We start from the raw sequence: 25,667 nt of genomic DNA on the forward strand, positions 1-25,667 counted from the left end.
TACAGCGGAGCAGATGGGCCATTCGCCTGACCCAGCAAGGTCTTCCGATGTTCTTATTTACAGAGCATTCATCCTCGTTTGTTCACAGCAGGCATGACCAAACTTGGCCCTCCAGCTGTTTTGGAACTACAACTCCCATCATCACTAGCTAACAGGACCAGTGGTCAGGGATAGTGGGAATTGTAGTCCCAAAACAGCTGGAGGGCCAAGTTTGGCCATGCCTGGTTTACAAGGAAGTTAGACCAGTGGTTCCCAAAGGTGCCTTAGGTTTACATAGCAGGGGCGCTGAGAGGCAAGTGTGTGGCGGGGCAGGGGGGGTGCTAGGGGGTGTCAGTGACTACCAGGCTTCAGAATCCGTGTCACTGAAACTATAATTAAATAGTTTTGTTCGGATTTTGATTAAATGTGCAATTAATTGTCACTGCTTAAAAATTTTTTTGTGTCACTCGCTTCCTTTTGCAAATTGCCGCTTTTGAATGATGACATTTATTATGGCACCGAGGGGGCATTGCCCCTAAAACATTTGGGAACCACTGGGTTAGTTGAGAGAACACATTTGTCCTGTTCTGTGATGCAGCGACTGTGATGCTGTGCATTTTCCATGTCACTTTTCTTCCTGCAAAAAATAATCTTTTGGGAACATGGGATTTTCGCTCAGGACAAGGGGTCAGCAAGGTGTACCTCACCCTGGGTCGGTTTACTCCAGCAGAGATCCTTCCATGGGCCAGATCGCGCCCGCACCGGCGATATCCAGCGTCTGATAAGATTCAATTTCTGGCGTCTGCGCAGACGCATTTCCAGTGCCACGGAAGCAGAGTCACCGTGCCGCACTGTGCCAGTTTAGCGCAGTGCGCGGGGACTCGCATAGTGGGCTGCTTGGTTTGGGGGAGGATCGTGGGCCGGTTAAACAACCCCCATGGGCTTCTTGTGGCCCATGGGCCTTAGGTTGCCGACCCCTGCTCATGACCTTCCAATCACTTGTAGCTGTGCCACCTGGTTTTGCTGGTACAGTCATACCTCTTGTTACATTCGGTTCAGGTTACGTCTTTTCAGGTTGCGTCCCATGGCGACCTGGAAGTACCGGAAAGGGTTACTTCCGGGTTTTGCCGCTCGCGCATGCGCAGGAGTGCAAAAATGACGTCACACGCATGCGCAGAAGTGGCGACCCGCGCGGACACAGGTTGCGTTCCTTTCTGGTTACGAACTGGCCTCCAGAACAGATCCTGTTCACAACCAGAGGTACCACTGTATGTGATTGAACCCCAAAATAGTTGCAGTTCGGAATCAATGAGATTAAACTCCTGCTCTTGTATATAGCCATGGCATTAGAAGTTCTCGACGTTTTGGCTCAAGGTCCAGCAAATTCACTAGACACAAAACAGGGTGAACCCCCTGGAGCTGCCTTTTCCTTATTCCGTCTTCGGATTAACCCTTCATTAAAGGACCCCTGACCTTTAATGTGGCCGACTCTGGGGTTGCGGCGCTCATCTCGCTTTACTGGCCGAGGGAGCCGGCGTGCAGCTTCCGGGTCATGTGGTCAGCATGACTAAGCCGCTTCTGGCGAAACCAGAGCAGCGCACGGAAACGCCGTTTACCTTCCCGCCAGAGTGGTACCTATTTATCTACTCTCACTTTGATGCGCTTTCAAACTGCTAGGTTGGCAGGAGCAGGGACCGAGCAACGGGAGCTCACCCCATTGCGGGGATTCGAACAGCCGACCTTCCGATCAGCAAGCCCTAGGCTCTGTGGTTTAGCCCACAGCGCCACCCGCGTCCCTAACCCTTCATTGTGTGAGCGTAATTGTTGGAAGTGGGTTGAGATGGCTATTTTTGCAAGGCTGTTGCGGAGAGTTGGGAGGGATCCTTGCGCAATGCCATCAGCAGGTCCTGATATTAAAGAGAAAGAATATTCTGAATGAATCAAAAAGGACACGAAAATCAGACACCAAGGTGTGTCAGGTGCTCATTAACTGCCCCCCTGCAGTTGTGAAGTCCTCAAACGCCCACCCCACATTTGCAGGGACTTTTTCCATTTATTTTCACCAGCCGGGTTTTACCGTAAGCGCGAAATCATCACGAAAGCAAAGGGCCCTCCCCTGCCTTTTCCGAGTTCTGCTCTGCTCGAGCAGGCTTCTTCTCCGTAAGATATTTGCATTTCTCCAAGAATTCTGTTCTTCATGCAAATAGAATTAAAAATGTAAGCAGATGTGCGGTGTTAAGCGCTTTTTTAGAAAAAGAGTTTTGCATTTCAGAATTGGCTGTGACAAAAGGGAAGTGATTTTTAAATGTGTGCGGGGGGGGGGGGCGTTCTGGGTGGCAGTTGCCTTGACAAAAGTCTCTTAACAGCTGAATGTGTGATTCTTTTTTTGGATGGTGGAAAGAAACAGCACCATTCACACACACACACACATACACACACACACACACACACACACACAGGTATAAGCTGTTAGTTTCCTGTTTTGCTGTTTAACCGGCAATTATCAAGGGTCTGCAGCCACAGGGTTTCAGCATCTGTGTTTCATCCTGTTTTTCTCTTTTTCCCCCTCGTCTCTCTGTGTTCCCCTCCCTTCTCTGTCTCTTTCCAGATAAGAGCTGCTAGCATTTAAGAAATCACATTCAGCAGCTTTGCAAATATGCTGGTATCTCCTTGAATCCTGGAGGTATTCCAGGGCTTTGAGAGGTCATGAGGTTGGAAACCTCTGCTCTCTGCTAATCTGACCATTGGTGCATTTACAGACACGAAACTGTCTTTATCCCCACACACTAGCCCCATCTATATCTCCAGGTGCCCCCATATCTTGACCGAACAGGTAACCCCAATGACCTGTGCTTGTCCTTCTCCCCTCCAACCAGTTCTGTATTTCATGGGTAGGATCTGGCCCAGGTAGCCGGATCCGGCCCATTCGCCTTCTAAATCTGGCCCTCAGACGATCTGGGAAACTGTGTGTTTTTACATGAGTAGAATGTGTCCTTTTATTTAAAATGCATCTCTGGGTTATTTGTGGGGCATAGGAATGCGTTCATTTCCCCACCCCACCCCCCAAAATATATATAGTCTGCCCCCCCACAAGGTCTGAGGGACAGTGGACCCGGCCCCCTGCTGAAAAAGTTTGCTGACTCCTGATTTATTTCATAAAATCTACATACGGCTTGATTGTAAAAACAAAACAAAAACCAACAACCTCAAAGCGTTTTATTATTAATAGTAATAATAATAATAACTTTTATTTATACCTCGCCCTTCCCCGTTCAAAAACCGGGCTGAGGGTGGCTAACAACAAATTTAAAACAATTATAAAACAAAATTATTAGTGAAAACAAAACGTTCAAAGAATTGAAGCCAGCAATGACCTAAGAAAACCACACACACACACACACACAGCGAGATTCTGAATATCTGGGCAGACTTGCCTAAGCAAAAATGTTTTTAACAGGCAACGAATGAAGTTCATGGAAGATCCCTGCCTGGAGTCAAGAGGCAGAGAGTTCCAAAGGGTAATGGGAGCTGCTACATTGTAAGACCACTTTTTTGTGAATGCAGAACAAGTGTCGTGTGGCACCTTTGCGTGCGGAGAACTTGAGGGAGGGCCGTGCTTTGCCAAGCACCAGATATCTGTGAAAAGTGAGAGGTGGTGTTGCATAGTGGCTAGCGTTTTCGGAGTAGGAGCTGGGAGACCAGAGTTCAGATCCTCACTCGGGCATGCAGCTCGCTGGGTGACTGTTGCCCAGTTGCTGTCTTCTCTGAGCCTAACCCAACTCACAGAGCTGTTGTTGGGATTTAACGAGGAAGCGGAATAACCAAGCACATCAACTCAAGCTCCTTGGAGGTAGCACGTTTTGTGCTCGCTCTAAGAAGCACAGCCCACAGCTGCGAGCCTGCGGGAAACCTAATTAGGTGCATCGTTAACCTGTGGAACTCCCTCCCACAGGATGGCTCCAACTTGGATGGCTTTAAAAGAGGATTGGGAAAAATTGTGGAGGAGGAAAAGGCTCTCAGTGGCTGCTAGCCAGGATGGCTGCGTTGTGCCTCCACCGTTGGAGGCAGCGATGCTTCTAAATACCAGATACTGGAGAGGAGAGGGGTCTTGTGTCTTGTGTTCAAATCCTGCTTGCCGGTTTCCCACAGGCTGCTGGACTAGATGGGCCACAGGATGCAGCGAAGAACTTAACACGCTTCCCTCCTTGTGTGCATTTCTTTACGTAATTTCCCCCTATTTTGGGGGTGGGCACACTTTTTTGAGCGTTGCATCGTATCGCAAAAAGTTCAAAATTCAAAAGGCGATTCTGTTCCGATCAGAGCACATTTGGAGTCCGAGGTATGTAGAGAGTACTTCACAAAACAGTGCCCCAAAATAAATACCTGGACTTGTTTCGATTAATGTCTGCAGGAGACTTTGTGGATACAAAAATCTTAACAATTATTCACAAAGGAAATGGTTTATAAGAAGTAAATAAGGAGGCCAGATACAGTATAAAAGAAGTCTTTTATTTGGTTGGTTGTATTGTATGTTATGCTCATTGTATGTTATGTTCATGTTTAATGAGGGTGGGTTTCTGTATTGGGGGGGTGGGGGGTTTATGTTACGCTTTAAATAAAATTTCCAATAAAAAATAAAAAAATGAGTTCAAAGTATGGTTTGCATGGGAAATCTACATTGCCTGCCTTTGCTGCCTTTAAAATATTCCGCGTGAATATTCCTGGCTTGCAAAGAAAGCAAAATCGCAGCAGCTTTTGTGTGTGTTGTTTTGCGGCCTGACGGTCTCATTGTCTCTGTGAGCGCTGCTCCGGCTGAATTGCAAAAGGCACTTGAAGATTCGAGTCTGAGGCCCGGGCGGATGATGAGACAGTAACCTACTTTCTGCTTCTGGTTGACAGCCCAGATGCAGACCAGGAAATCTGCAAACAGCCAGTGTGTGTGAGAGAGAGAGACAGAGAAACAGCCAGTCATTCTTGAGTTCCTGGCGCTGCCGTCCGTTGCCAAGGACGTAGGATTGGACAGCCTGCGTGTCGGGGAGACTGGCATGGTTTCTGCATGCGCGGAGCATGTTCCTTGTGCCTATGTGAGGAGGAACGCTGCGGCCTCAAAAGTTAAATGTCACCATAAGTCACTTCTGATTTTAATGCGGCAGGCAGGCGCACTATGTGTTCCTACCCGGGGAACTTGGAATTCTGCCAACGTCACGGCAAGCGCCACCAATGTGCAGCTGAAAGGGCGCGGGACCCTGAAGCTTGTGGTGCTTCTCACAGCTCTGTGGTGGCGCCCAAATTTGAAATATCACCGGGTGACGCATGGGGGCGTTCATTTCTTGAGCTTGTGCACAATTGTCCGTGCAAAACCACTTTCAGGTGTTAATAATAATAATAATAATAATAATAATAATAAATTTTTATTTATATCCTGCCCTCCCCAGCCGAAGCCGGTCTCAGAGCGGCTAACAACAGTAAAAGTAACACAGTTTACATAAAATCACAATCAATTAATTGAAATACATTCTAAAATCAATTCAGAATCAAATTAATGGCAACCATTGGGCTAGAGTTCTATGAGGGTTACAGAAGGAGAGAGGGGGTCAGACTGTGCCTTGGCCAAAGGCCTGGAGGAACAACTCTGTCTTGCTGGCCCCTGCGGAAAGATATTAAGTCCCGAAGGGCCCTAGTCTCTTGTGACAGAGCATTCCACCAGATCGGGGCCACGGCCGAAAAAGCCCTGCCTCTGGTTGAGGCCAGCCTAACCTCCCTGTGGCCGGGGACTTCCAAGATATTTTTGTTTGAAGACCATAAGGCCCTCCGTGGGACATACCAGGAGAGGTGCTCTTCCCATGTGCATTCCCCATGTAAATGCTCAGGATTGCAGAGCTGGAGAAATTCTAACACACTGCTTTGTTGTTTAGTCATGTCCGACTCTTCGTGACCACCTGGACCAGAGCACGCCAGGCACTCCTGTCTTCCACTGCCTCCCGCAGTTTGGTCAAACTCATGCTGGTAGCTTCAAGAACACTATCCAACCATCTAATTCTCTGTCGTCCCCTTCTCCTTGTGCCCTCCATCTGGGTTATTTGTGGGGCATAGGAATTCCTTCATTTTTTCCACCCTTCAAATATATTTTTCAAAATGTAGTCCGGCCCCCCACAAGGTCTGAGGGATAGCGGACCGGCCCCCTGCTGAAAAAGTTTGCTGACCCCTGGGCTAGAACCAGCAGAAATGCGGTTTCTGCCTTTATATCTGGGAGTGAAGGCGGGGACTCAAATCCCTTGGCACCTTTAGCAGCGAGCAGTGCATCATCTCTATTATTCCTGACCGAACTTGTTGCGTTTTGGCAGTGCAGCAGGAAGATAATCCTGTTTTATGCTTTTTGCCTGCTGGATTAAAGATGCAAAATACGAGTATTATTGTTTTTTTTATTCCCGGAGCTGTGGAATACTGCTTCAGAGCCTACTTGCAACGTAGAATACTACCCACCTTCGATCATCCAAAAGTTGGCCTCGTCTTACCTAGTCCCTGTCGGCTATATTCCTCTAAGCAGGCAAACGTTCGCAAGGGAGGGTATTCCCCACCTGTATTCCCCCACCCTCTAATTTTATTAGCTTGAGTCAGGTGCTCCCTCTTTGAGAGGGATGCCAGCGTTCTTCACCTCACATGACCCCCCCTGTGCCTTTCGCGGTATTGAACGAAGGGTGCTCTGTTGCATCACAGTAGAAAAGCGCTGTCTGGGTGGGTTAGAAGAAACTGTTCCTGCCGAGGACTTTCCCTTCTGGACCTTGTGTTCTCCTAAGCCCTGCAGCTTTTGGATCAGTTAACAAAAAGAAATGGTGAAAAAGTTTCCTTCCTCCAGCAGATTGTTGCATTCCTTTTTTGGGGAACCTTCAAGGTCCAAGGTGGCCTTGTTGGGACAGGGCAAAAAACGATAGCTCAGTCGGTTAGAGCACAGTGCCTGGTCAACGCCACAGTCATGGGTTCGATTTAGAATTTAAATATGTAAGGATAGGATTTAAGATGTTTAAAGCTAATTTAGAAAGAATGAAAGATGTGAAGTGACCCAGTTAATTTTTTGAGAAAATTGATTTTGGGAAACTGTCAAAATGATATATAATGAAATTCAACCAAGGGGATTTGAGGGAATCACTTTATAATGTCATCGAGATTGGTTTAATTACAAATGGGATGTATGTGTGCTTGTTTGTTTTAAATTTTTGGAAAATTAATTTGAAAAATTTGAAGAAAAAAAAGAGGTGAGGTCAGGGATTGGTGGAGTGGTTTTGCTGGCACAAAGGCAGCTTCTGTTCCTAACTTTGCAGGAAATTGCATTCTCTCCCCCCCCCCCTTGTGTTTTTTAGGAACGATGGGCATCGCCTCCTACTTTTGCCTCCCTCTCAGCTTTCTGACAACCCCCTGCCTCCTGCGTCAGCAAAAACATTCAGAAAGTGGGGAGCTTATTGGCAGAAATACTCATTTGCAAGTGTGTGGGAAGCTATTCTATTTAAGTGACGTGCGCACAGAACCGTGAAAGTTGGCCACCGTGTTTAATCTCATTGCAAGGCCTTGAGAAAGCAGATAAAAGGGTGCAAGGTGATCTCGCGTTTCTGCCAGAATGCATGGGGAAATAACTAATACGTCTTGCAGGGTCCAAGCCTTGTTTGACAGGTAGCCTTCCGAGAGGCTCAGGACTGCAGATCTGTTACTAATACCAGAATAAACACTAGCAGGTGTGCTGTTGAAGTCAACAACGTGAGGGATATTGCTTTTGACCACTGAGTTCAGCCGTAAATGTCAGTGAAATTGCCAGAGGTGGGGTGTTGCCCGTGTGTTCCCCCCGCCTTCCTATGGCACTGTGTGCATTTAAATGAAAATTGCCGCAGCCTATCTTGGAATCTTTGGTACTAATGGACACCAGCAGTCTTAGTTCAGTATAGTTATATGCCAAGTTAAAGATGCGTGTATGCAAAAAATAAAAATAAAAAATCACCATTTTGAGTCAAGCATTGCGTTTGCTTTTTGTTTTGTTCTTGCCTGTTAAATCCCGTGAACTATTTGAAAGGAGGATGTGATTTTCAGGCCTATTCTGCTCTTAAACCAGAACCAAGGCATTTTGAGACAGGCTGCAAAGTCTTTTTCTCTTACCAGTTTGTTTATTTATTTCTATTCAACTGGTGGCCTTGTGCCTGGCATCGCATGGAAATTCCTAGAAACCGGAAGATCTGATTTTGAAATCGCCGGTGAAAATCAGTTCCGTTCTGAAAAGCTCCCTCCGCCATCTTGATTCAGATTGGCACCCAGTTGTATCAAGAATGGAAACAGAAACCTGCCCCTTCCTCTCAGGAGGCAGTGTGCCAAAAGAGGTGTCCAAATGCAGACCCGACAACTTTCCAGAATATATAGCAGACGAATTATCCGGGTTGGAAAATCCCCAGGCGCCTGCTTACTCAGGCACCTGAAAATTGCAGCATGCTCATTGTTGGCTAGCAAAGTGTGGTTTAATCAGAGTCAGTTTAGCATGGGAAGTAAGCTTCCAATTTGGATCCTGCCCAGGCAGAACAGCCCTCAAGACTTCTTCTCAGTGGGGTGATTTGAAATTTCTGCCAGCTGAGAGCACATCATGTAGGGTTTCGTTGGAAGTTTGCTCCTCGGATAGGTTTGCTTGACATTGGTCAATTGGAGATGGGTCATTGAGGTTGGTCTTTTGTCTCTGCTGTGTGTGTGTGTACACATGTGTACTGTATATGTCTGATACAAACACTGGGTCACAGGAATGGGTGGCCCATTGGCTTTGGGACCAGATCTCTGTGAATTTGACCAGTTCTTCTCCATACAGGATGCACTCATCCAAAGGGAGTGGGTGGCGCTGTGGTCTAAAACACGGAGCCTCTTGGGGCTTGCTGATCTGAAGGTCGGCGGTTCGAATCCCTGTGATGGAGTGAGCTCCTGTTGCTCTGTCCCAGCTCCTGCCAACCTAGCAGTTCGAAAACATACCAGTTGTTGTTGTTTAGTTGTGTCCGACTCTTCGTGACCCCATGAACCAGAGCACGCCAGGCACTCCTGTCTTCCACTGCCTCCCTTTGGTCAAACTCATGCTGGTAGCTTCGAGAACACCATTCAACCATCTCGTCCTCTGTCGTCCCCTTCTCCTTGTGCCCTCCATCCTTCCCAACATCAGGGTCTTTTCCAGGGAGACTTCTCTTCTCATGAGGTAGCCAAAGTCTTGGAGCCTCAGCTTCAGGATCTGTCCTTCCAGTGAGCACTCAGGGCTGATTTCCTTCAGAATGGAGAGGTTTGATCTTCTTGCAGTCCATGGGACTCTCAAGAGTCTCCTCCAGCACCATACCAGTGCAAGTAGATAAATAGGTACCACTGTGACAGGAAGGTAAACGGCGTTTCCGTTCACTCTGGTTTCCATCACGGTGTCCCGTAGCGCCAGAAGCGGTTTAGTCCTGCTAGCCACATGACCCGGAAAGCTGTCCACAGACAAATGCCAACTCCCTCATCCTGAAAGCGAGATGAGCGCCGCAACCCCATATTCGCCTTTGACTGGACTGAACCGTCCAGGGGTCCTTTACCTTTACCTTTTTTATGGCACCTATCCAATTCATTATGCTCTGCCCTGCGAGTCCATTCCAGCTGGATGTTGAGGCAGGCCCTTTGCAGAACCGCAGATTTGCACGTGCTACGTTGGAAACCCAGTTCTGCCTCAGTTTCCTGGCCCTGCAGGCTCCCAGGAACGCCTTCCTGTTTCGCCCGGCTTTCACAGGAGTGCCCTAATTATTGGTTGGTGTAGTTTTACTTCTGCAGCCTGGGCTTTGTTTTAATTATGTGGTCTGTGATTTAATTAGATATTGCACTATGGGTTATATAATAAACATAGTACACACTCACTTACACCGCTGTGCCGGTAAAGTGCCCATCATGGGACGAAGAGAAGAGAAAAGGCTGGTATACTTTCACCAACATTTGGAGGGGTGCAATATCTATCTATCTATCTATCTATCTATCTAATCTACTTATCTATCTATTGCACTCTCCCACCTAGCACTTTCTTCTACAAAGTTTCCTTTCTGTTGAGTCTAGAGCATGGGTAGGCAATCTAAGGCCTGGGGGCCGGATTTGGACCAATCGCCTTCTAAATCCGGCCTGCGGACGGTCTGGGAACCAGTGTGTTTTTACATGAGTAGAATGTGCCCTTTTATTTAAAATGCATCTCTGGGTTATTTGTGGGGCCTGCCTGGTGTTTTTACATGAGCAGAATATGTGCTTTTATTTAAAATGCATCCCTTGGTTATTTTGGGGGCATAGGAATTTGTTCATTTCCCCACAAAAAATATGGTTCGGCCCCCCACAAGGTCTGAGGGACACTGGATCGGCCCACTGCTGAAAGTGTTTCCTGATCCCCGGTCTGGAGACCGAGAAAATCAAGTAAGGATTTGAGCTCGCAGCCGCAAAATGTAATGATGGATGCTATCTTTTAAGATGTGGAACAGTCTCCCTTGGGAGGTTGTGGACAAATCCTTCCTTGGAGGTTTTTAAGCAGAGATTTCCTGGCCATCTGCACATGGATTAGCTGAGACTCCTGCATTGCAAGGGGTTGGGCTAGATGACCGCTGGGGTTCCTTCCAGCTCTACGATTCCATGCCCCCTGCATCAGTGTTTGAAATTAGGAGTGTTTTGCGAATGGCACAGGTCCGTTTGCGGCCACGTGGAGATCTCTGGGATCCCAGGTTGATGACAGATTTCTCCATCTGCCTGGCCCTTCCAGCTTTATTTAATGCATTTATATCCTACCTTTTCCTCCAAAGGGGTACATGGTTCACCCCTTTCCTCAGGTAATCCCTACAACGACCCTGTGAGGTAGGTGAGGAGAGGCTGTGACTGACTTCAAGGACACCCAGTGAACTTCATGACGTACTGGGGATTTGAACCCCGATCTCCTGGGTCCTATTCCACTGTGCCTCATGTGGCTTCCTAGAGCCCTTCTGCTGTTGGGCAGCTCTGTCAATTTTAAGTAGGTAAATAAATAAATTTGGGGGCAGCAAAATGTCACTTAGAGAAGGATCTGAAACATTTTCCTTGAAGCTTGCATTTGTTTCATTCTGGATTGTTTCATTGAATGTTTTGATGTGTTGTATAGAGCTTAGAGATATAGTGGTACCTCTGGTTGCAAACAGGATCCGTTCCGGAGACCCGTTCGCAACCTGAACAGAACGCAGCCTGCGTCTGTGCAGGTCGCGATTTGCCACTTCTGCGCATGCGCGTGACATCATTTTGCACATCTGCGCATGCGCGAGCGGCGAAACCCAGAAGTAACCTGTTCCGTTGCTTCCGGGTCGCCGCGGGACGCAACCTGAAAACACTCAACATGAAGCAAACTTAACATGAGGTATGACTGTATTGGTAAAGGTTAAGTCCAGTCGCAGACGACTGGGGTTGCAGCGCTCATCTCATTTTACAGGCTGAGGGAGCCGGCATTTGTCCGCAGACAGTTTTTCCGGGTCATGTGGTCAGCATGACTAAGCTGCTTCTGGAGCAATGGGACACCGTGAAGGAAACCAGAGCAGTGCACGGAAATGCCGTTTACCTTCCCGCCGCAGTGGTACCTATTTGTGTACTTGCACTGGTGTGCTTTCGAACTGCTAGGTTGGCAGGAGCTGGGACAGAGCAATGGGAGCTCACCCCGTTGCGGGGATTCAAACCGCTGACCTTCAAACTTTCCTCTATTCACTTTGGGGATGAGTTTAGAGGTTTAGTTTAGAGGTCCCGGGCCCTAAGGAAGTCAAGACTATCCTCCACAAGGGCCAGGGCCTTTTCAGTGATGGCTCCGACCTGGTGGAATGCTCTGTCACATGAGACTAGGGCCCTTCAGGATTTAACCTCCTTCTGTCGGGTCTGTAAGACAGAGCTATTCCACTTGGCCTTTAATTTGAATTCAGCCTGACCTTCTATTTCCCTCCCCCTCCCCTTTTATGAAGATCACCCGCTCTGAGACCCCACAGCTAATTCTCCCCTTGTCTCCTCGCTGGCCCAAGTAGGACCAATTCAGCCAGCTAGCCCTGGGGATTATCTAATGCTTATTTCCCCTAAATTGGTTTTTGAATTTTATTGTTATTCATGTTTTTATACTGTATTTTATGCTGCTTTTATAATTAAGCGTTTTAAATTTGTTGTTAGCCGCCCTGAGCCTGGTTTTTGAACCGGGAAGGGCAGGGTTTAATAAAAAATTATTATTATTATTATTATTATTATTATTATTATTATTATTTCCATAAACTCCTTACTCGCCTTTTCACTAAACTAAAAATTCCTAAAAGCTGCAAGCTTTCCTCATAGTGGAGCTTGCTCCATCCCTTTGATATTTCTGGTTGCCCTTTGCTGAACTTTTCCCAGCTCTGCAACATCCTTTTTTGTGGCAAACTAAGGATGGGTTTTCCACAATCTCTGGTGGAAGCCAACTTCCATTCCTCATCCTCTTGAGCTGCCCAGCTGTTCACTGGCTCCTAGAGTTGGGTATCTCAGAAACAGAGAGACACTTGGCAAGCAATGAATGCAGGCCCCCATTTTCCCTCCCCCAGTGGAGTTTTGGAGCTGGACTAAGTCGCTAGACCTTGCAAAGTTGGAAGGGGGCGATGCTTAGCAAATATAGCCTGGGAGATGCAGAAGCTGGCAAGCGAAGCGTAGGGAGGAAACAAACCAGGGACGTTTTCCATTTGTTTGCATTGTTGTGGGTGAGCTGGTCTGGAGAACGGCGATATTGGCATTAGAAAAGTCCAGATCATGGCTTGGCGTGTTGGAATGCCACTCCATGTGTAAAGAGGAAGGAATAACACGAGCGGGCAGAGAAAGGGAGGCCTGGACGCGTTAATTATGGCATTGGGAAGCTTGGGAACTGATGCACAGGTGAAACTCGAAAAATTAGAATATCATGGAAAAGTTCATTTATTTCAGTACAGTGGTACCTCGGGTTGCTTATGCTTCAGCTTACAGACGCTTCCGGTTACAGACTCCGCTAACCCCGAAATAGTACCTCGGGTTAAGAACTTCGCTTCAGGATGAGAACAGAAATCGTGCGGCAGCAGCAGAAGGCCCCATTAGCTAAAGTGGTACTTCAGGTTAAGAACAGTTTCAGCTTAAGAACAAATTAAGTACTTAACCTGAGGTACCACTGTAATTCAACTTAAAAGGTGAACCTGAGCTCCCGTTGCTTGGTCCCTGCTCCTGCCAACCTAGCAGTTCGAAAGCACGTCAAAGTGCAAGTAGATAAATAGGTACTGCTCCGGGGGGAAGGTAAACGGCGTTTCCGTGCGCTGCTCTGGTTCGCTGCTCTGGCTTAGTCCTGCTGGCCACATGACCCGGAAGCTGTACGTCGGCTCCCTTGGCCAATAAAGCGAGATGAGTGCCGCAACCCCAGAGTCGGCCACGACTGGACCTAATGGTCAGGGGTCCCTTTACCTTTCTCTTATGTATGAGATAGACTCATGACATGCAAAACAATAGGACATTAAAACATTAGGAAGAACTTCCTGACAGTAAGAGCTGTTTGACAGTGGAATTTTCTGCCAAGGAGTGTGGTGGAGTCTCCTTCTTTGGAGGTCTTTAAGCAGAGGCTTGACAACCATATGTCAGGAGTGCTCTGATGGTGTTTCCTGCTTGGCAGGGGGTTGGACTCGATGGCCCTTGTGGTCTCTTCCAACTCTATGATTCTATGATTCTATTCTATTCTAAAACAAGATATGTCAAGCCTTTATTTGTTATAATTGTGATGATCATGGCGTATAGCTGATGAAAACCCCAAATTAACAATCTCAGAAAATTAGAATATTGTGTAAAGGTGCAGTAGCTATTCAATCCATAACACCTGCAATGGGTTCCTGAGCCTTTAAATGGTCTCTCAGTCTGGTTCTGTAGGAAGCACAATCATGGGGAAGGCTGCTGACCTGACAGTTGTGCAGAAAGCCGTCATTGAGACCCTCCATAAGGAGGAGAAGCCTCAAACGGTCATTGCAGAAGAAGTTGGATGTTCCGAAAGTGCTGAATCGAAGCACATTAATGGAAAGTGATGCGGAAGGGGAAAGTGTGGAAGAAAAAGGTGCACAAGCAGCAGGGATGACCGCAGCCTGGAGAGGATTGTCAGGGAAAGACCTTTCAAACGTGTTGGGGACTTTCACAAGGAGTGGACAGAGGCTGGAGTTAGTGGAGTTTTCATCAGCTGTACACCATAATCAAGCAGGACTCGAGTGCGAGAGCTGGTGTGTGAGATTCGGAAGTATTGCTTTGTCCAGTTGTGGAGGCTGATCTCATGTCAGCAAACTGGCCTGTTCCTCCGTTCCCTTGGTGCATATTCATTCGGACCCATCTTCTTGTATTCAAATACCCCGGTTTAGTGCCAGACAAACTTAACTGCCCCCCTTGGTGTGTTTTTCCCCCCCTGCCAGGCCCCTTTGGTAGCTCACATATTCTCTCTCCTTGCTGCTGCGCTGCTCCAGGCCTTGGCAGGCTGCCACCCAGAGCTGGAGCACTCTTGCCTTTGCAAAGCTGCCAGTTTAAATGATTATGTTACGATTCCCCGTACAGTTGGCCTCCCTCTTCCCCCTTCTCCTCTCCCTCCCCAACGCTGCTTTTTCCTCTTAAATTGGCACTTGAGATTGCTAATTGAAGGCAGACATCGCCGCCTGGGACAGAGACGCCTCGCTTTCCTGTCCTTTTCTCTGGAAGACTCCCATCCCCAGATTCCCGTCCCCAAAGGCGACACTCTGCTTTGGGGGGAAGGCGGCAGAAGCGACAGCTGTCCGCAGCGGGGGCGACTCGCAAGGTAGGTCCGGACGCCTGTTTCAGCCACGTCACGAGGAGTTTCTCTGCAAGCTCGTTCGTCCACAGCCTCCTGGAAACTCTGGGGAATTTATTGGCCTCGCTGCACGAGAGTTATCAGGGGTGGGAAAGTTTCTCCCTTTGAGGTTGAGGACTTGCAGCTGTTGGCTCAAAGTGCAGAGTGGGGGGGGGGGTGCAGGGAAATCCCAGAAAATGAGGGTTTCTCCCCACTCCCTCTCTGCCGGGGTGGGCTGGGGATAAGCGAGAAGGAAGTGGAGACACCAAGCCGCTTGGAAATGGGCAGAAAGGGGGAAGACCTGACGTTATGCGCTTCTAGGCTCTGCGAAGTTGCCAGAGCTGTGCATGCCTTTGCCGGATCGGCCTTAATTCTTGCAAGCTGGAGCAGTCGAAGGGGCCTGCGGGAAATAAATGCATGCTGCAGGAAGTTCCCTTTCAACCGTGCCCTGGTTGGAGGATGGATGGTGGCTAATGGATTGAGGTTGAATCCTGACAAGACAGAAGTACTGTTTTGGGGGGACAGGAGGCGGGCAGGTGTGGAGGATTCCCTGGTCCTGAATGGGGTAACTGTGCCCCTGAAGGACCAGGGGCGCAGCCTGGGAGTCATTTTGGACTCACAGCTGTCCATGGAGGTGCAGGTCAGTTCGGTGTCCAGGGCAGCTGTTTACCAGCTAGCTCCACCTGGTACGCAGGATGAGACCCTACCTGCCCGCAGACTGTCTCACCAGAGTGGTGCATGCTCTAGTTATCTCCCGCTTGGACTACTGCAATGCACTCTACGTGGGGCTACCTTTGAAGGTGACCCAGAAACTACAACTAATCCAGACTGCGGCAGCTAGACTGGGGACTGGGGTTGCCGCCGAGACCACATAACATCGGTCTTGAAGGACCTATATTGGCTCCCAGTATGTTTCTGAGCACAATTCAAAGTGTTGGTGCTGACCTTTAAATCCCTAAACGGCCTCGGTCCAGTATACCTGAAGGAGTGTCTCCACCCCCATCGTTCTGCCCAGACGCTGAGGTCCAGCGCCGAGGGCCTTCTGGCGGTTCCCTCATTGCGAGAAGCAAAGCTACAGATTCAGAGGGCCTTCTTGGTAGTGGCGCCCGCCCTGTGGAAGGCCCTCCTATCAGATGTCAAAGAGATAAACAACTACCTGACTTTCAGAAGACATCTTAAGGCAGCCCTGTTCAGGGAAGTTTTTAATGTGTGACATCTTGGTGTCTTTTTGATCTTTGTGGAAGCCGCAGCCAGATGGGCGGGGTACAAATAATAAATTATTATTATTAAGCATTGCAGCCGCTTGCACAATGCTTAACGTTGGCCCTGTGCTAGGCGCTGTACAGAAGGAGATGGGAGGTGAGGTCTCTATCACAGAGATGGTTGGATGACAGCAAAACCCAGCCAGATGGGTGGGGTACAAATAAAAAATTATTATTATTGTTGTTGTTGTTGTTGTTGTTTAGGAAAAGCTGTTGGAGGGTAGGAAGGACTCCTTTGGAAGGGGGTGTTGAAGACTTCTAAGCAGAGGCTGGATGCCCATCTTTCCAGGGAGGGGACTCTTCAACTGCAATTCCTGCATTGCAAGGGGTTGGGCTAGATGACCGCTGAGGTTCCCTCCCCATTCTGCAATCCTGTGAATCTGCACCATGCCACTCCTCCCGGCTGAAGCCAAGCAGGTCTGCACCTGCTCCCTGCCAAAATGGGTTTCATAATGGGGGAAAGGTGGACTGCAAATGAAAGAGAATCGATGTGCTAGATTGATAAAATGGACAGGGATTGAGTTTTGCTGCGAGATCCACTTACTGTTGTATTTATATTCCTTCTTTTATTTTCTGGTTCACTGTCTTAATCCGTTTTGCTCTCTATTGCTTATTTGTTGTGAAGCCACCCAGAGGACTTCCCTCCCCACTCCCGGCCGCCCAAATATTGTATGGTTTTCACTTTTATTGATCTTGTGATGTGAGCCTGTTGGGTTGGCGAGTTTCATCAGGAAACCTTCCTCTTTTTATTTGTATTATAGAGCTTTCATTGTTCAGAGAGCTTCAGCATAGGTGATCATCAGCAATAGAAACTCGGATCATGGAATCAGAGAACTGTAGATTTGGAAGGGGGACCCCAAGGTCATCTATTCCAACCCCCTGCAAATGCAGGAATCTCAGCTAATAATTGCCAAATGGCATCTTAAACCTAGGTTAGTGTTGCCACAATGGAATGTTTAAGGTGCCCCTTTTCCCCCAATGGAGTTGTTGTTTTCATTTCTACACTGCTTTATATTTTAAAGGGGAAAAAATCTCAAAGTGGTTTACAGCACATTAAAACACCAAATGAAACAATCCAGAATGAAACAAAATTCAGGCTTCCAGGAAAATATTTCAGATCCTTCTTTTAAGTGGCAGTTGGCTTTCTCCATATTTAGTCACCTGCCTCATTTATATAGCTGCCCCATAGCAGAAGAAGTCTAGGAAACCAGGATGGTCTAGTGGTTAGAGCAGGCATAGGCAAACTTGGCCCTCCAGATGTTTTGAGACTACAATTCCCATCGTACCTGACCACTGGTCCTGTTAGCGAGGGATGATGGGAGTTGTAGTTCTAAAACATCTGGAGGGCCGAGTTTGCCTATGCCTGGGTTAGAGTGATAGACTAGGGCCAGGGGGTGTCCGGGTTCAAATCTCCCGCTGGGCATGGAAGCAGCAGCAGAACATGGAGTGTGGACTGCTGCTTCTCATCCCTGCACAGGAGGGTGTTGGACATAATAATAATAATAATAATAATAATAATAATAATAATAATAATATATTATTTATACCCCGCCCATCTGGCTGCATTTCCCCAGCCACTCTGGGCGGCTTTCATGCAAAATATTAAAAGCACAATAATTCATCAAATATTAAAAGCTTCCCTAAACAGGGGTGCCTTCAGGTGTCTTCTAAAAGTCAGATAGCTGTTTATTTCCTTGATATCTGATGGGAGGGTGTTCCACAGGGAGGGTGCCGCTACCGAAAAGGCCCTCTGCCTGGTTCCCTTTAACTTCGCTTCTTGCAGCAAGGGATCCGCCAGAAGGCCCTTGGCGCTGGATCTCAGTGTCTGGGCTGAATGATGGGGGTGGAGACGCTCCTTCAGGTATACAGGACCGAGGCTGTTTAGGGCTTTAAAGGTCAGCACCAACGCTTTGAATTGTGCTTGGAAACATACTGGGAGCCAGTGTAAGTCTTTCAAGACCTGCGTTATGTGGTCTCGATGGCTGCTCCCAGTCCCCAATCTAGCTGCCGCATTCTGGATTAGTTGTAGTTTCTGGGTCACCTTCAAAGGTAGCCCCACACAGAGCGCATTGCAGTAGTCCAAGCAAGAGATAACCAGAGCATGCACCACTCTGGCGAGTCAGTCTGCAGGCAGGTAGGGTCTCAGCCTGCATACCAGATGGAGCTGATAAACAGCTGCCCTGGACACAGAATCAACCTGTGCCTCCATGGAAAGCTGTGAGTCCAAAATGACTCCCAGGCTGCACACCTGGTCCTTCAGAGGCACAGTTTCCCCATTCAGGACCAGGGAGTCCTCCACACCTGCCCACGCCGTCCCCCAAAAACAGTACTTCTGTCTTGTCAGGATTCAACCTCAATCTGTTAGCTGCCATCCATCCTCCAGCTGCCTCCAGGCACTCACACAGGACCTTCACTGGTATTGATTTGAAAGAGAGGTAGAGCTGGGTATCATCTGCATATTGATGGACACCCAGCCCAAACCCCCTGATGATCTCTCCCAGCGGCTGCATGTTGATGTTGAAAAGCATGGGGGAGAGGACATAACCCTGAGGCACCCCACAAGATGACCCTCGGGTCCTTTTCCCACTCCTCATTTCCACGATCTGTAGATTCTCAGGTTTTTGTTCACTGCGGTGATTGCGCAGGAAGCTGTCTTGAGATGTGCAGATGTTTGGGGGGGAGAGGGGTTCACTCATCTCGCGACAGGCTTCCAAAGGAGGGTCCAGCGCGCAGCAACCTCTGAAATTAAATTCACGGCCTACCCTAGCAACCGCATTGGTGGACCCCTGGAGACAATAACACGAGTGCTCCTCTCCATTGTGGATGGAGCAATGGACGCATTCCTGCATTCATTTAGCGCCTGCATCCCTGCATTCATTTAGCGCCTGCATCCCTGCATTTATTTAGCGCCTGCATCCCTGCATTTATTTAGCGCCTGCATCCCTGCATTTATTTAGCGCCTGCATCCCTGCATTTATTTAGCGCCTGCATCCCTGCATTTATTTAGCGCCTGCATCCCTGCATTCATTCAGCGCCTGCATCCCTGCATTCATTCAGCGCATGCATCCCTGCGTTCATTCAGCGCATGCATCCCTGCGTTCATTCAGCGCATGCATCCCTGCATTCATTCAGCGCCTGCATCCCTGCGTTCATTCAGCGCATGCATCCCTGCGTTCATTCAGCGCATGCATCCCTGCGTTCATTCAGCGCATGCACCCCTGCGCTCATTCAGCGCATGCATCCCTGCATTCATTCAGCGCATGCATCCCTGCATTCATTCAGCGCATGCACCCCTTCATTTACCGTATTTTTCGCCCTATAGGACGCGCCTAGTTTTTTGGGGGGGTAAATAAAGAAAAAAATTTATTTCCCCCCCAGGCACGGGGCTGGCGCAGGGGAAGCCCGATCTTCCCCAGCCCCCAGAAGAGCCTGCTATCCGCAAGCCTAGGGAGCCGCGCCGGTCTCCCCAGGATTGCAGACAGCTGTGCGAAGCCCGGGCGCGCTGAGGCTTCCTAATGCAGGCAGCTCTGCGCGACCCTCTGGAGCTCCGGCGGGTCGCGCAGAGTTGCGCGGACCCCGGGAGGGCAGGCAGCTCTGCGCGACCCTTCAGAGGCTGGCGCGGCTTGGCTCCGGGCTGCGGAGGGTCGCGCAGAGCTTCCTGAAGCCTGGAGAGCGAGAGCCTCTTGCTCCCCAGGCTTCAGCGAAAGCCTGTATTCGCCCCATAGGAGGCACCCACATTTCCCCTTCATTTCTGGAGGGGAAAAAGTGCGTCCTATAGGGCGAAAAATACGGTATTTAGCGCATGCATCCCTTCATTTATTTAGCGCATGCATCCCTGCATTCATTTAGCGCATGCATTCCTGCATTCTTTTAGCGCATGCATTCCTGCATTCATTTAACCCCTCCGCTCCCTTTCCTCTTTCTAACCCTCCCTTCTGCAACCCACTCCAGTCCTTTCTCTCCCTCCGGCTCCTACAGAGCAACGAAATTCCCTCCCTGCTCCTTTCCAATGCATGGATTTTTCTCCCACTTGCTCCCAAGCCCAGGGGAGGAGCGCCGGACAGAGGTTCTGGTTTGTGAGTAATCAGGAGGTGCACGAGTCTCTTGGTTCCTTTTCCTCCTCCAACCTTTTAACCAGGTCACTGTGAGCACACGCTGGCCTGCCTTTGTGGGTTCGGTGTTGTTCTTGTTGCTTTTTAAGAAAGAAAGAAAAAACCCCAAAGGAAGCAGAGGGACAGAAAGCGGGGGAAAGGAAGACAGGAAGGTGAACTCCCGGAATGTGCATTTTGGCGTCCTTTTTATAGCAGATGCCGTTTCCTTTTGCTTCCAAATGCAGAAGCTCTTTGACAGCGCCTCTCTCTTTGGAGCTGTCCTGCACATTTCCTGCCGGAGTGGCAGATGTCTGCGGCTATTGGTGGCTTTTGTTCATCGAGGGAATAAAACGTCTGGGCGGATGACACTCTGTTGCTTCCTCTCGCGCTCCCTTCCCATCTTTCCGGCTTCCACTTGGCCCCGTATTCATGCAGATGTTTGGGGCGTCCCCCCCCCACCCTTCCCCGCCTCTCCTCCTCCCTCTAACCCTTTCATCTTCCACATCCTGCTTCTCCACACCCTTCCACCCACTGGGAATTGGGCGAACTTTGCTTTCCTGTTGCTCCTTTGTGCCAGACGCACCCAGCTGCTTCGCTCTCTTTTCTCTCTGTCTCTCCCCCCTTTTCTTTTGTCTGGAAAACAGTCCTCAAAATTGCAAGCAGGGGAACCCGGCCGCCCCAGTGAATTCAAGCAGAGGTCCCCCAATAGAGTAGGGTGGGCTCTAATCCTTTGCTGCTGCTGTGCCGGCTCTTAAACCTCCCCAGTTTGGTTTCTCTTTTTTAAAAAACAAACCAGTAAACTTAAATTTTATTATGCCTATTAACACATGCACAAATACATTCAGAATTGAAGAGGGTGATCAACACAGCAAATTGTAAATAAGTATTCAATCTCCTCTTTCCTTTAACACAACTCTCTGTGTATTCTAAATATAAAAGGTAAAGGGAGGACGCGGGTGGTGCTGTGAGTAAAACCTCAGCGCCTAGGACTTGCCAATCGCATGGTCGGCGGTTCGAATCCCCGCGGCGGGGTGAGCTCCCGCCGTTCGGTCCCAGCTCCTGCCCACCTAGCAGTTCGAAAGCACCCTTAAGTGCAAGTAGATAAATAGGTACCGCTTTATAGCGGGAAGGTAAACGGCGTTTCCGTGTGCTGCTCTGGTGCCGGTTCGCCAGAGCAGCTTCGTCATGCTGGCCACATGACCCAGACGTGTCTGCGGACAGCGCTGGCTCCCGGCCTCTAGAGTGAGATGAGCGCACAACCCTAGAATCTGTCAAGACTGGCCCGTACGGGCAGGGGTCCCTTTACCTAAAGGTAAAGGGACCCCTGACCAGTAGGTCCAGTCGTGACCGACTCTGGGGTTGCGGCACTCATCTCGCTTTATTGGCCGAGGGAGCCGGCGTACAGCTTCCGGGTCATGTGGCCAACATGACTAAGCCGCTTCTGGCGAACCAGAGCAGCGCACGGAAAACCGTTTACCTTCCCGCCGGAGCGGTACCTATTTATCTACTTGAACTTTGACGTGCTTTCGAACTGCTAGGTTGGCAGGAGCAGGGACTGAGCAACGGGACCTCACCCCGTCACGGGGATTCGAACCGCCAACCTTCTGATCAGCAAGTCCTAGGCTCTGTGGTTTAACCCAGAGCGCCACCCACGTCCCATTCTAAATATGCAGTTGCGTAAATAACCCAAACGTAATTGTCTTCTGTAAATTTTGGAGCAAAAGTATGGAATTGTCAGTATAAATTTGTGTGTCTGATCAGGGTTAAAAAGCATGCCAGTAAATAGATAAGCAGGCTAAATTTCATTTGCGCAATGCCCTCTTAAACCACATGCTGTCTGTTCTTATCCTCATTGCTCCTAATTCTTTCTAGATATGATTCGTAACTCCCATTTATTTTGTATTCCACTGGAGGTTACTATCGTGTCTTGACACTGTGGTTCATTTTATTACTTCTGGTTTGCTTTCCCTGCTTCATGACCCTTGTCTGGAGCATGTCCTGGGTGCATAGCCTTGCCTCCTGGGCTTCACTAGAATCTTAGAAATTTAGTGATGAAAGGGACCCCAAAGGTCATCCAGTCTGACCCCCATGCAATGCAGGAATCCTGCCCACAGCTATCCCTTGGGTGAGCTCGTATCACCAACCTTCTAGTTAACAGCCAGATGCACTGAGCCATTGTGATTAGTGTTTTGAATGAACAGGGTGACCCCTCCAAAGGAACACCCCAATATATCAGTGGATTTGGGGGGGGTGCGTGTGAATGAGTAGCAGTGGCCGAGCTGTATTTTGTGAGGCCTTGCCCCCCATGATTAAAGTTAGAGAGGCTCCAACACTTATTTTCTTTGGGTGCAAAGAAAACCCCACCCATTTTATTTGTACTGGCTTTTCCAGAAGGATGTGTGGGCATTGTCCCCCCCCCCCCGGAAAACTGCTGTAAACTCGCCAGATGTTTAACTGAGAATCATCCACAACCAGTCCATCATTTGGGAAATAATAAGACTTGGAGTGGTTCTCAACCTGTGGGTTCCCAAATGTTGTTGGGCCTACAACTCCCATCATCCCTGAGCTCTGGCCTTGCTAGCTAAGGGTGATGGGAGTTGTAGTTCAACAATAATATTTGATGAATTGTATTTTAATATTTTGTTGGAAGCCACCCAGAGTGGCTGGGGAAACCCAGCCAGATGGGCTGGGTATAAAATTTATTTATTTATTTATTTATTTATTTATTTATTTATTTATTTATTTATTTGTCAGGAAAGCAGGGCAAAGAGGAAGAGGTAGCAAGGAGAGTCAGTGTGGAACTTCTCGCAAGGCTTCTGAATTTTTGCATGAACAGAGTCATGTGCGAGGAACTGTCACAGGAACCGCCAATTGCCCCGGTTCCCTAAATTAAGAATCGGCCCTCTTTCGCCTTAATCCCGATTGCTATATTTGGGGAATGTGTAGGCAATCTGTGGCAAACCGCAGGAGTCGAGAGGGCACCTGAATTAAGTTTATTCATAGCTGGAGGCAGGGTCCATTTCTCCCCCTCCAGAACTCCTCACCCCTTTGACAGACTGAGCAACAACAGAGTAAGTTGTGCTAGCAAAAAAAGATTAAATAAAATGCAGCCTTAATTGTTGTTGTCCATGTGGGTGTACAGCAGGGTGGATTTAAATCAAATCAATTTAAATCACTAGTCAGTAAGACTGGATTTAAATCATTTTTTTACAGAAATAAAAGCACACATTCTGCTCACGTAAAAACACCAGGCAGGCCCCACAAATAACCCAGAGATGCATTTTAAATAAAAGGAGACATTCTATTCATGTATAAACATGCTGATTCCCGGACCGTCCGCAGGCCAGATTGAGAAGGCGATTGGGCCGGATCCAGGCCCCGGGGCCTTAGTTTGCCTACCAATAACCCAGAGGCTTGATCATTTTGGTGGCCCTTTACTGAACCTTCTCCAGCTGCACGGTATCCTTTTTTCTTACAGCAGAATGGAGGGGGAAAGGAAGGATGTTGCTGTAACTTATTACTTTTCTGGCCTTGTAATGCAGCAGCCGTCCTGCAACAGAAGGTGAACTCCACGCTGTGTCTTGAGATGGGGTTGAGGCGAAGTTTGCCAAGGTGGCTCAGTTTTCCCTGAGTGAGGACCAGGGTGGATTTGATTTAAAGCAAATCAATTTAAATCACTAGTCAGTAAGACTTGGTTAAAATCGTGGGTGTTTTTGCTGGTACAGTGGTGCCTCGCAAGACGAAATTAATTCGTTCCGCGAGTCTCTTCGTCTTGCGGTTTTTTCGTCTTGCGAAGCACCCCTATTAGCGGATTAGCGCTGTTAGCGGCTTAGCGGCTATTAAAGGCTAAGCGGCTACTAGCGGCTTTGAAAAAGGGGGGGAGTGAAAAAACTCTCAAGACTCCCAAGACATTTTCGTCTTACGAAGGAAGCCCATAGGGAAATTCGTCTTGCGAAGCGCCTCGAGAAACGGAAAACCCTTTCGTCTAGCGGGTTTTTCGTCTTGCGAGGCATTCGTCTTGCGGGGCACCACTGTATAGCCATACCTCGGGTTACAGACGCTGCAGGTTGCGTTTTTCAGGTTGCGGACTGCCGAAACCTGGAAGTACCAGAATGGGTTACTTCTGGGTTTTGGCGGTCGCGCATGCGCAGAAGCACTAAATTGCGCTTTGCGCATGCGCCGCTGCGGGTTGCGGACGTGCATCCCGCACAGATCACGCTCGCAACCCTAGTAATCTTAATATTTGCAACCAGATGAAGGTTTCATTTTTGGAATAATAAATTTTCAGAGTAGCTTTTTTTACGGTTACATCAAAAATTACTGATTTGGTTATGCTATTAGAAATATATCGACATTATTATGAAATCATTGTGAGGCTTAATAAGTTAACTGTTTATATTTGGACAACTTTTCTGCTGTACTTTATTGGAAGGAGAAATATAATCCTTAGTAACATGTTAAACAATTTATTTAACTAAAACAATAACATTATAGCATATGTATCCATGTTTGTTAACTGACGTGGTTAAACTTTAAAAACAAAAACCCTAGCCTAGAGTTTCAGCACACATGCAAATCTTAAAACAAATCCTTATTTCCTGATGAATAGCCTTTGGACTATCATGCAACCTAAATAGAAAACTATCTTTAGAAAGATTTTTCCTGCAAAAGCATTTTATTTTAAAAATCCAATTTAAATTAAAAAAAAATTAGATTAACCAAAATTTGGTTTTTTAAAATAAAAAAATCATATCCACCCTAAATAGGATGCAGCTCACCAGACTGGACTGTGACAGCTTTAGGGTGATGGGGGGGGGGGAGAGATAAATCTTTCATCTCAAAGGAAGCAGTCTTGGAGAGGAAGGGGAATCGGAGCTCAAGGAGGAATGAGCAGACGTGCTGTGACACAACCGTTTCAGTGAGCAATCTAATCCTAGGATTTTTGCAAGATGCGGCTGTACCTGGGCGAGGTGAAAGAGAGAGCTAATGCTGCTGGCCGCCCCCCAGCTGTGCTCTGGATTCGATGGCTGTTGTTGTTGTTTAGTCATGTCCGACTCTTCGTGACCCCATGGACCAGAGCATGCCAGGCACTCCTGTCTTCCACTGCCTCCCGCAGTTTGGTCAAACTCATGCTGGCAGCTTCAAGAACACTGTCCAACCGTCTCGTCCTCTGTCGTCCCCTTCTCCTTGGGCCCTCCATCTTCCCCAGCATCAGGGTCTTTTCCAGGGAGTCTTCTCATCTCACAAGGTTGCCAAAGTATTGGAGCCTCAGCTTCAGGATCTGTCCTTCCAGTGAGCACTCAGGGCTGATTTCCTTCAGAATGGATAGGTTTGATCTTCTTGCAGTCCATGGGACTCTCAAGAGTCTCCTCCAGCACCATAATTCAAAAGCATCAATTCTTCAGCGATCAGCCTTCTTTATGGTCCAGCTCTCACTTCCGTACATCACTAATGGGAGAACCATAGCTTTAACTATACAGACCTTTGTTGGCAATTTGATGGCTTAGG

At 48.3% G+C, this 25,667-nt stretch overlaps 1 protein-coding gene across 3 annotated transcripts in view; it reads left to right on the forward strand.

Moving 5' to 3' along the window:
• Positions 1-25,667, forward strand: part of PTP4A3 (protein tyrosine phosphatase 4A3) — a 100,341-nt gene that overhangs the window by 25,157 nt on the left and 49,517 nt on the right. Inside the window, exon 1 of one of the 3 annotated variants that reach the window (XM_081874852.1) lies at positions 14,648-14,794. The exons of the other annotated variants lie outside the window; for them this stretch is intronic. The gene's annotated coding sequence lies outside the window, so the exon portion shown is untranslated. Of the gene's footprint in view, positions 1-14,647; positions 14,795-25,667 lie in introns of those variants that run through there. 3 annotated transcript variants of the gene reach the window in all.

Source organism: Podarcis erhardii (assembly GCF_964252035.2).
Source record: "Podarcis erhardii genome assembly, chromosome: 8".
In the NCBI taxonomy this organism is placed as follows: Eukaryota; Metazoa; Chordata; class Lepidosauria; order Squamata; family Lacertidae; genus Podarcis; species Podarcis erhardii.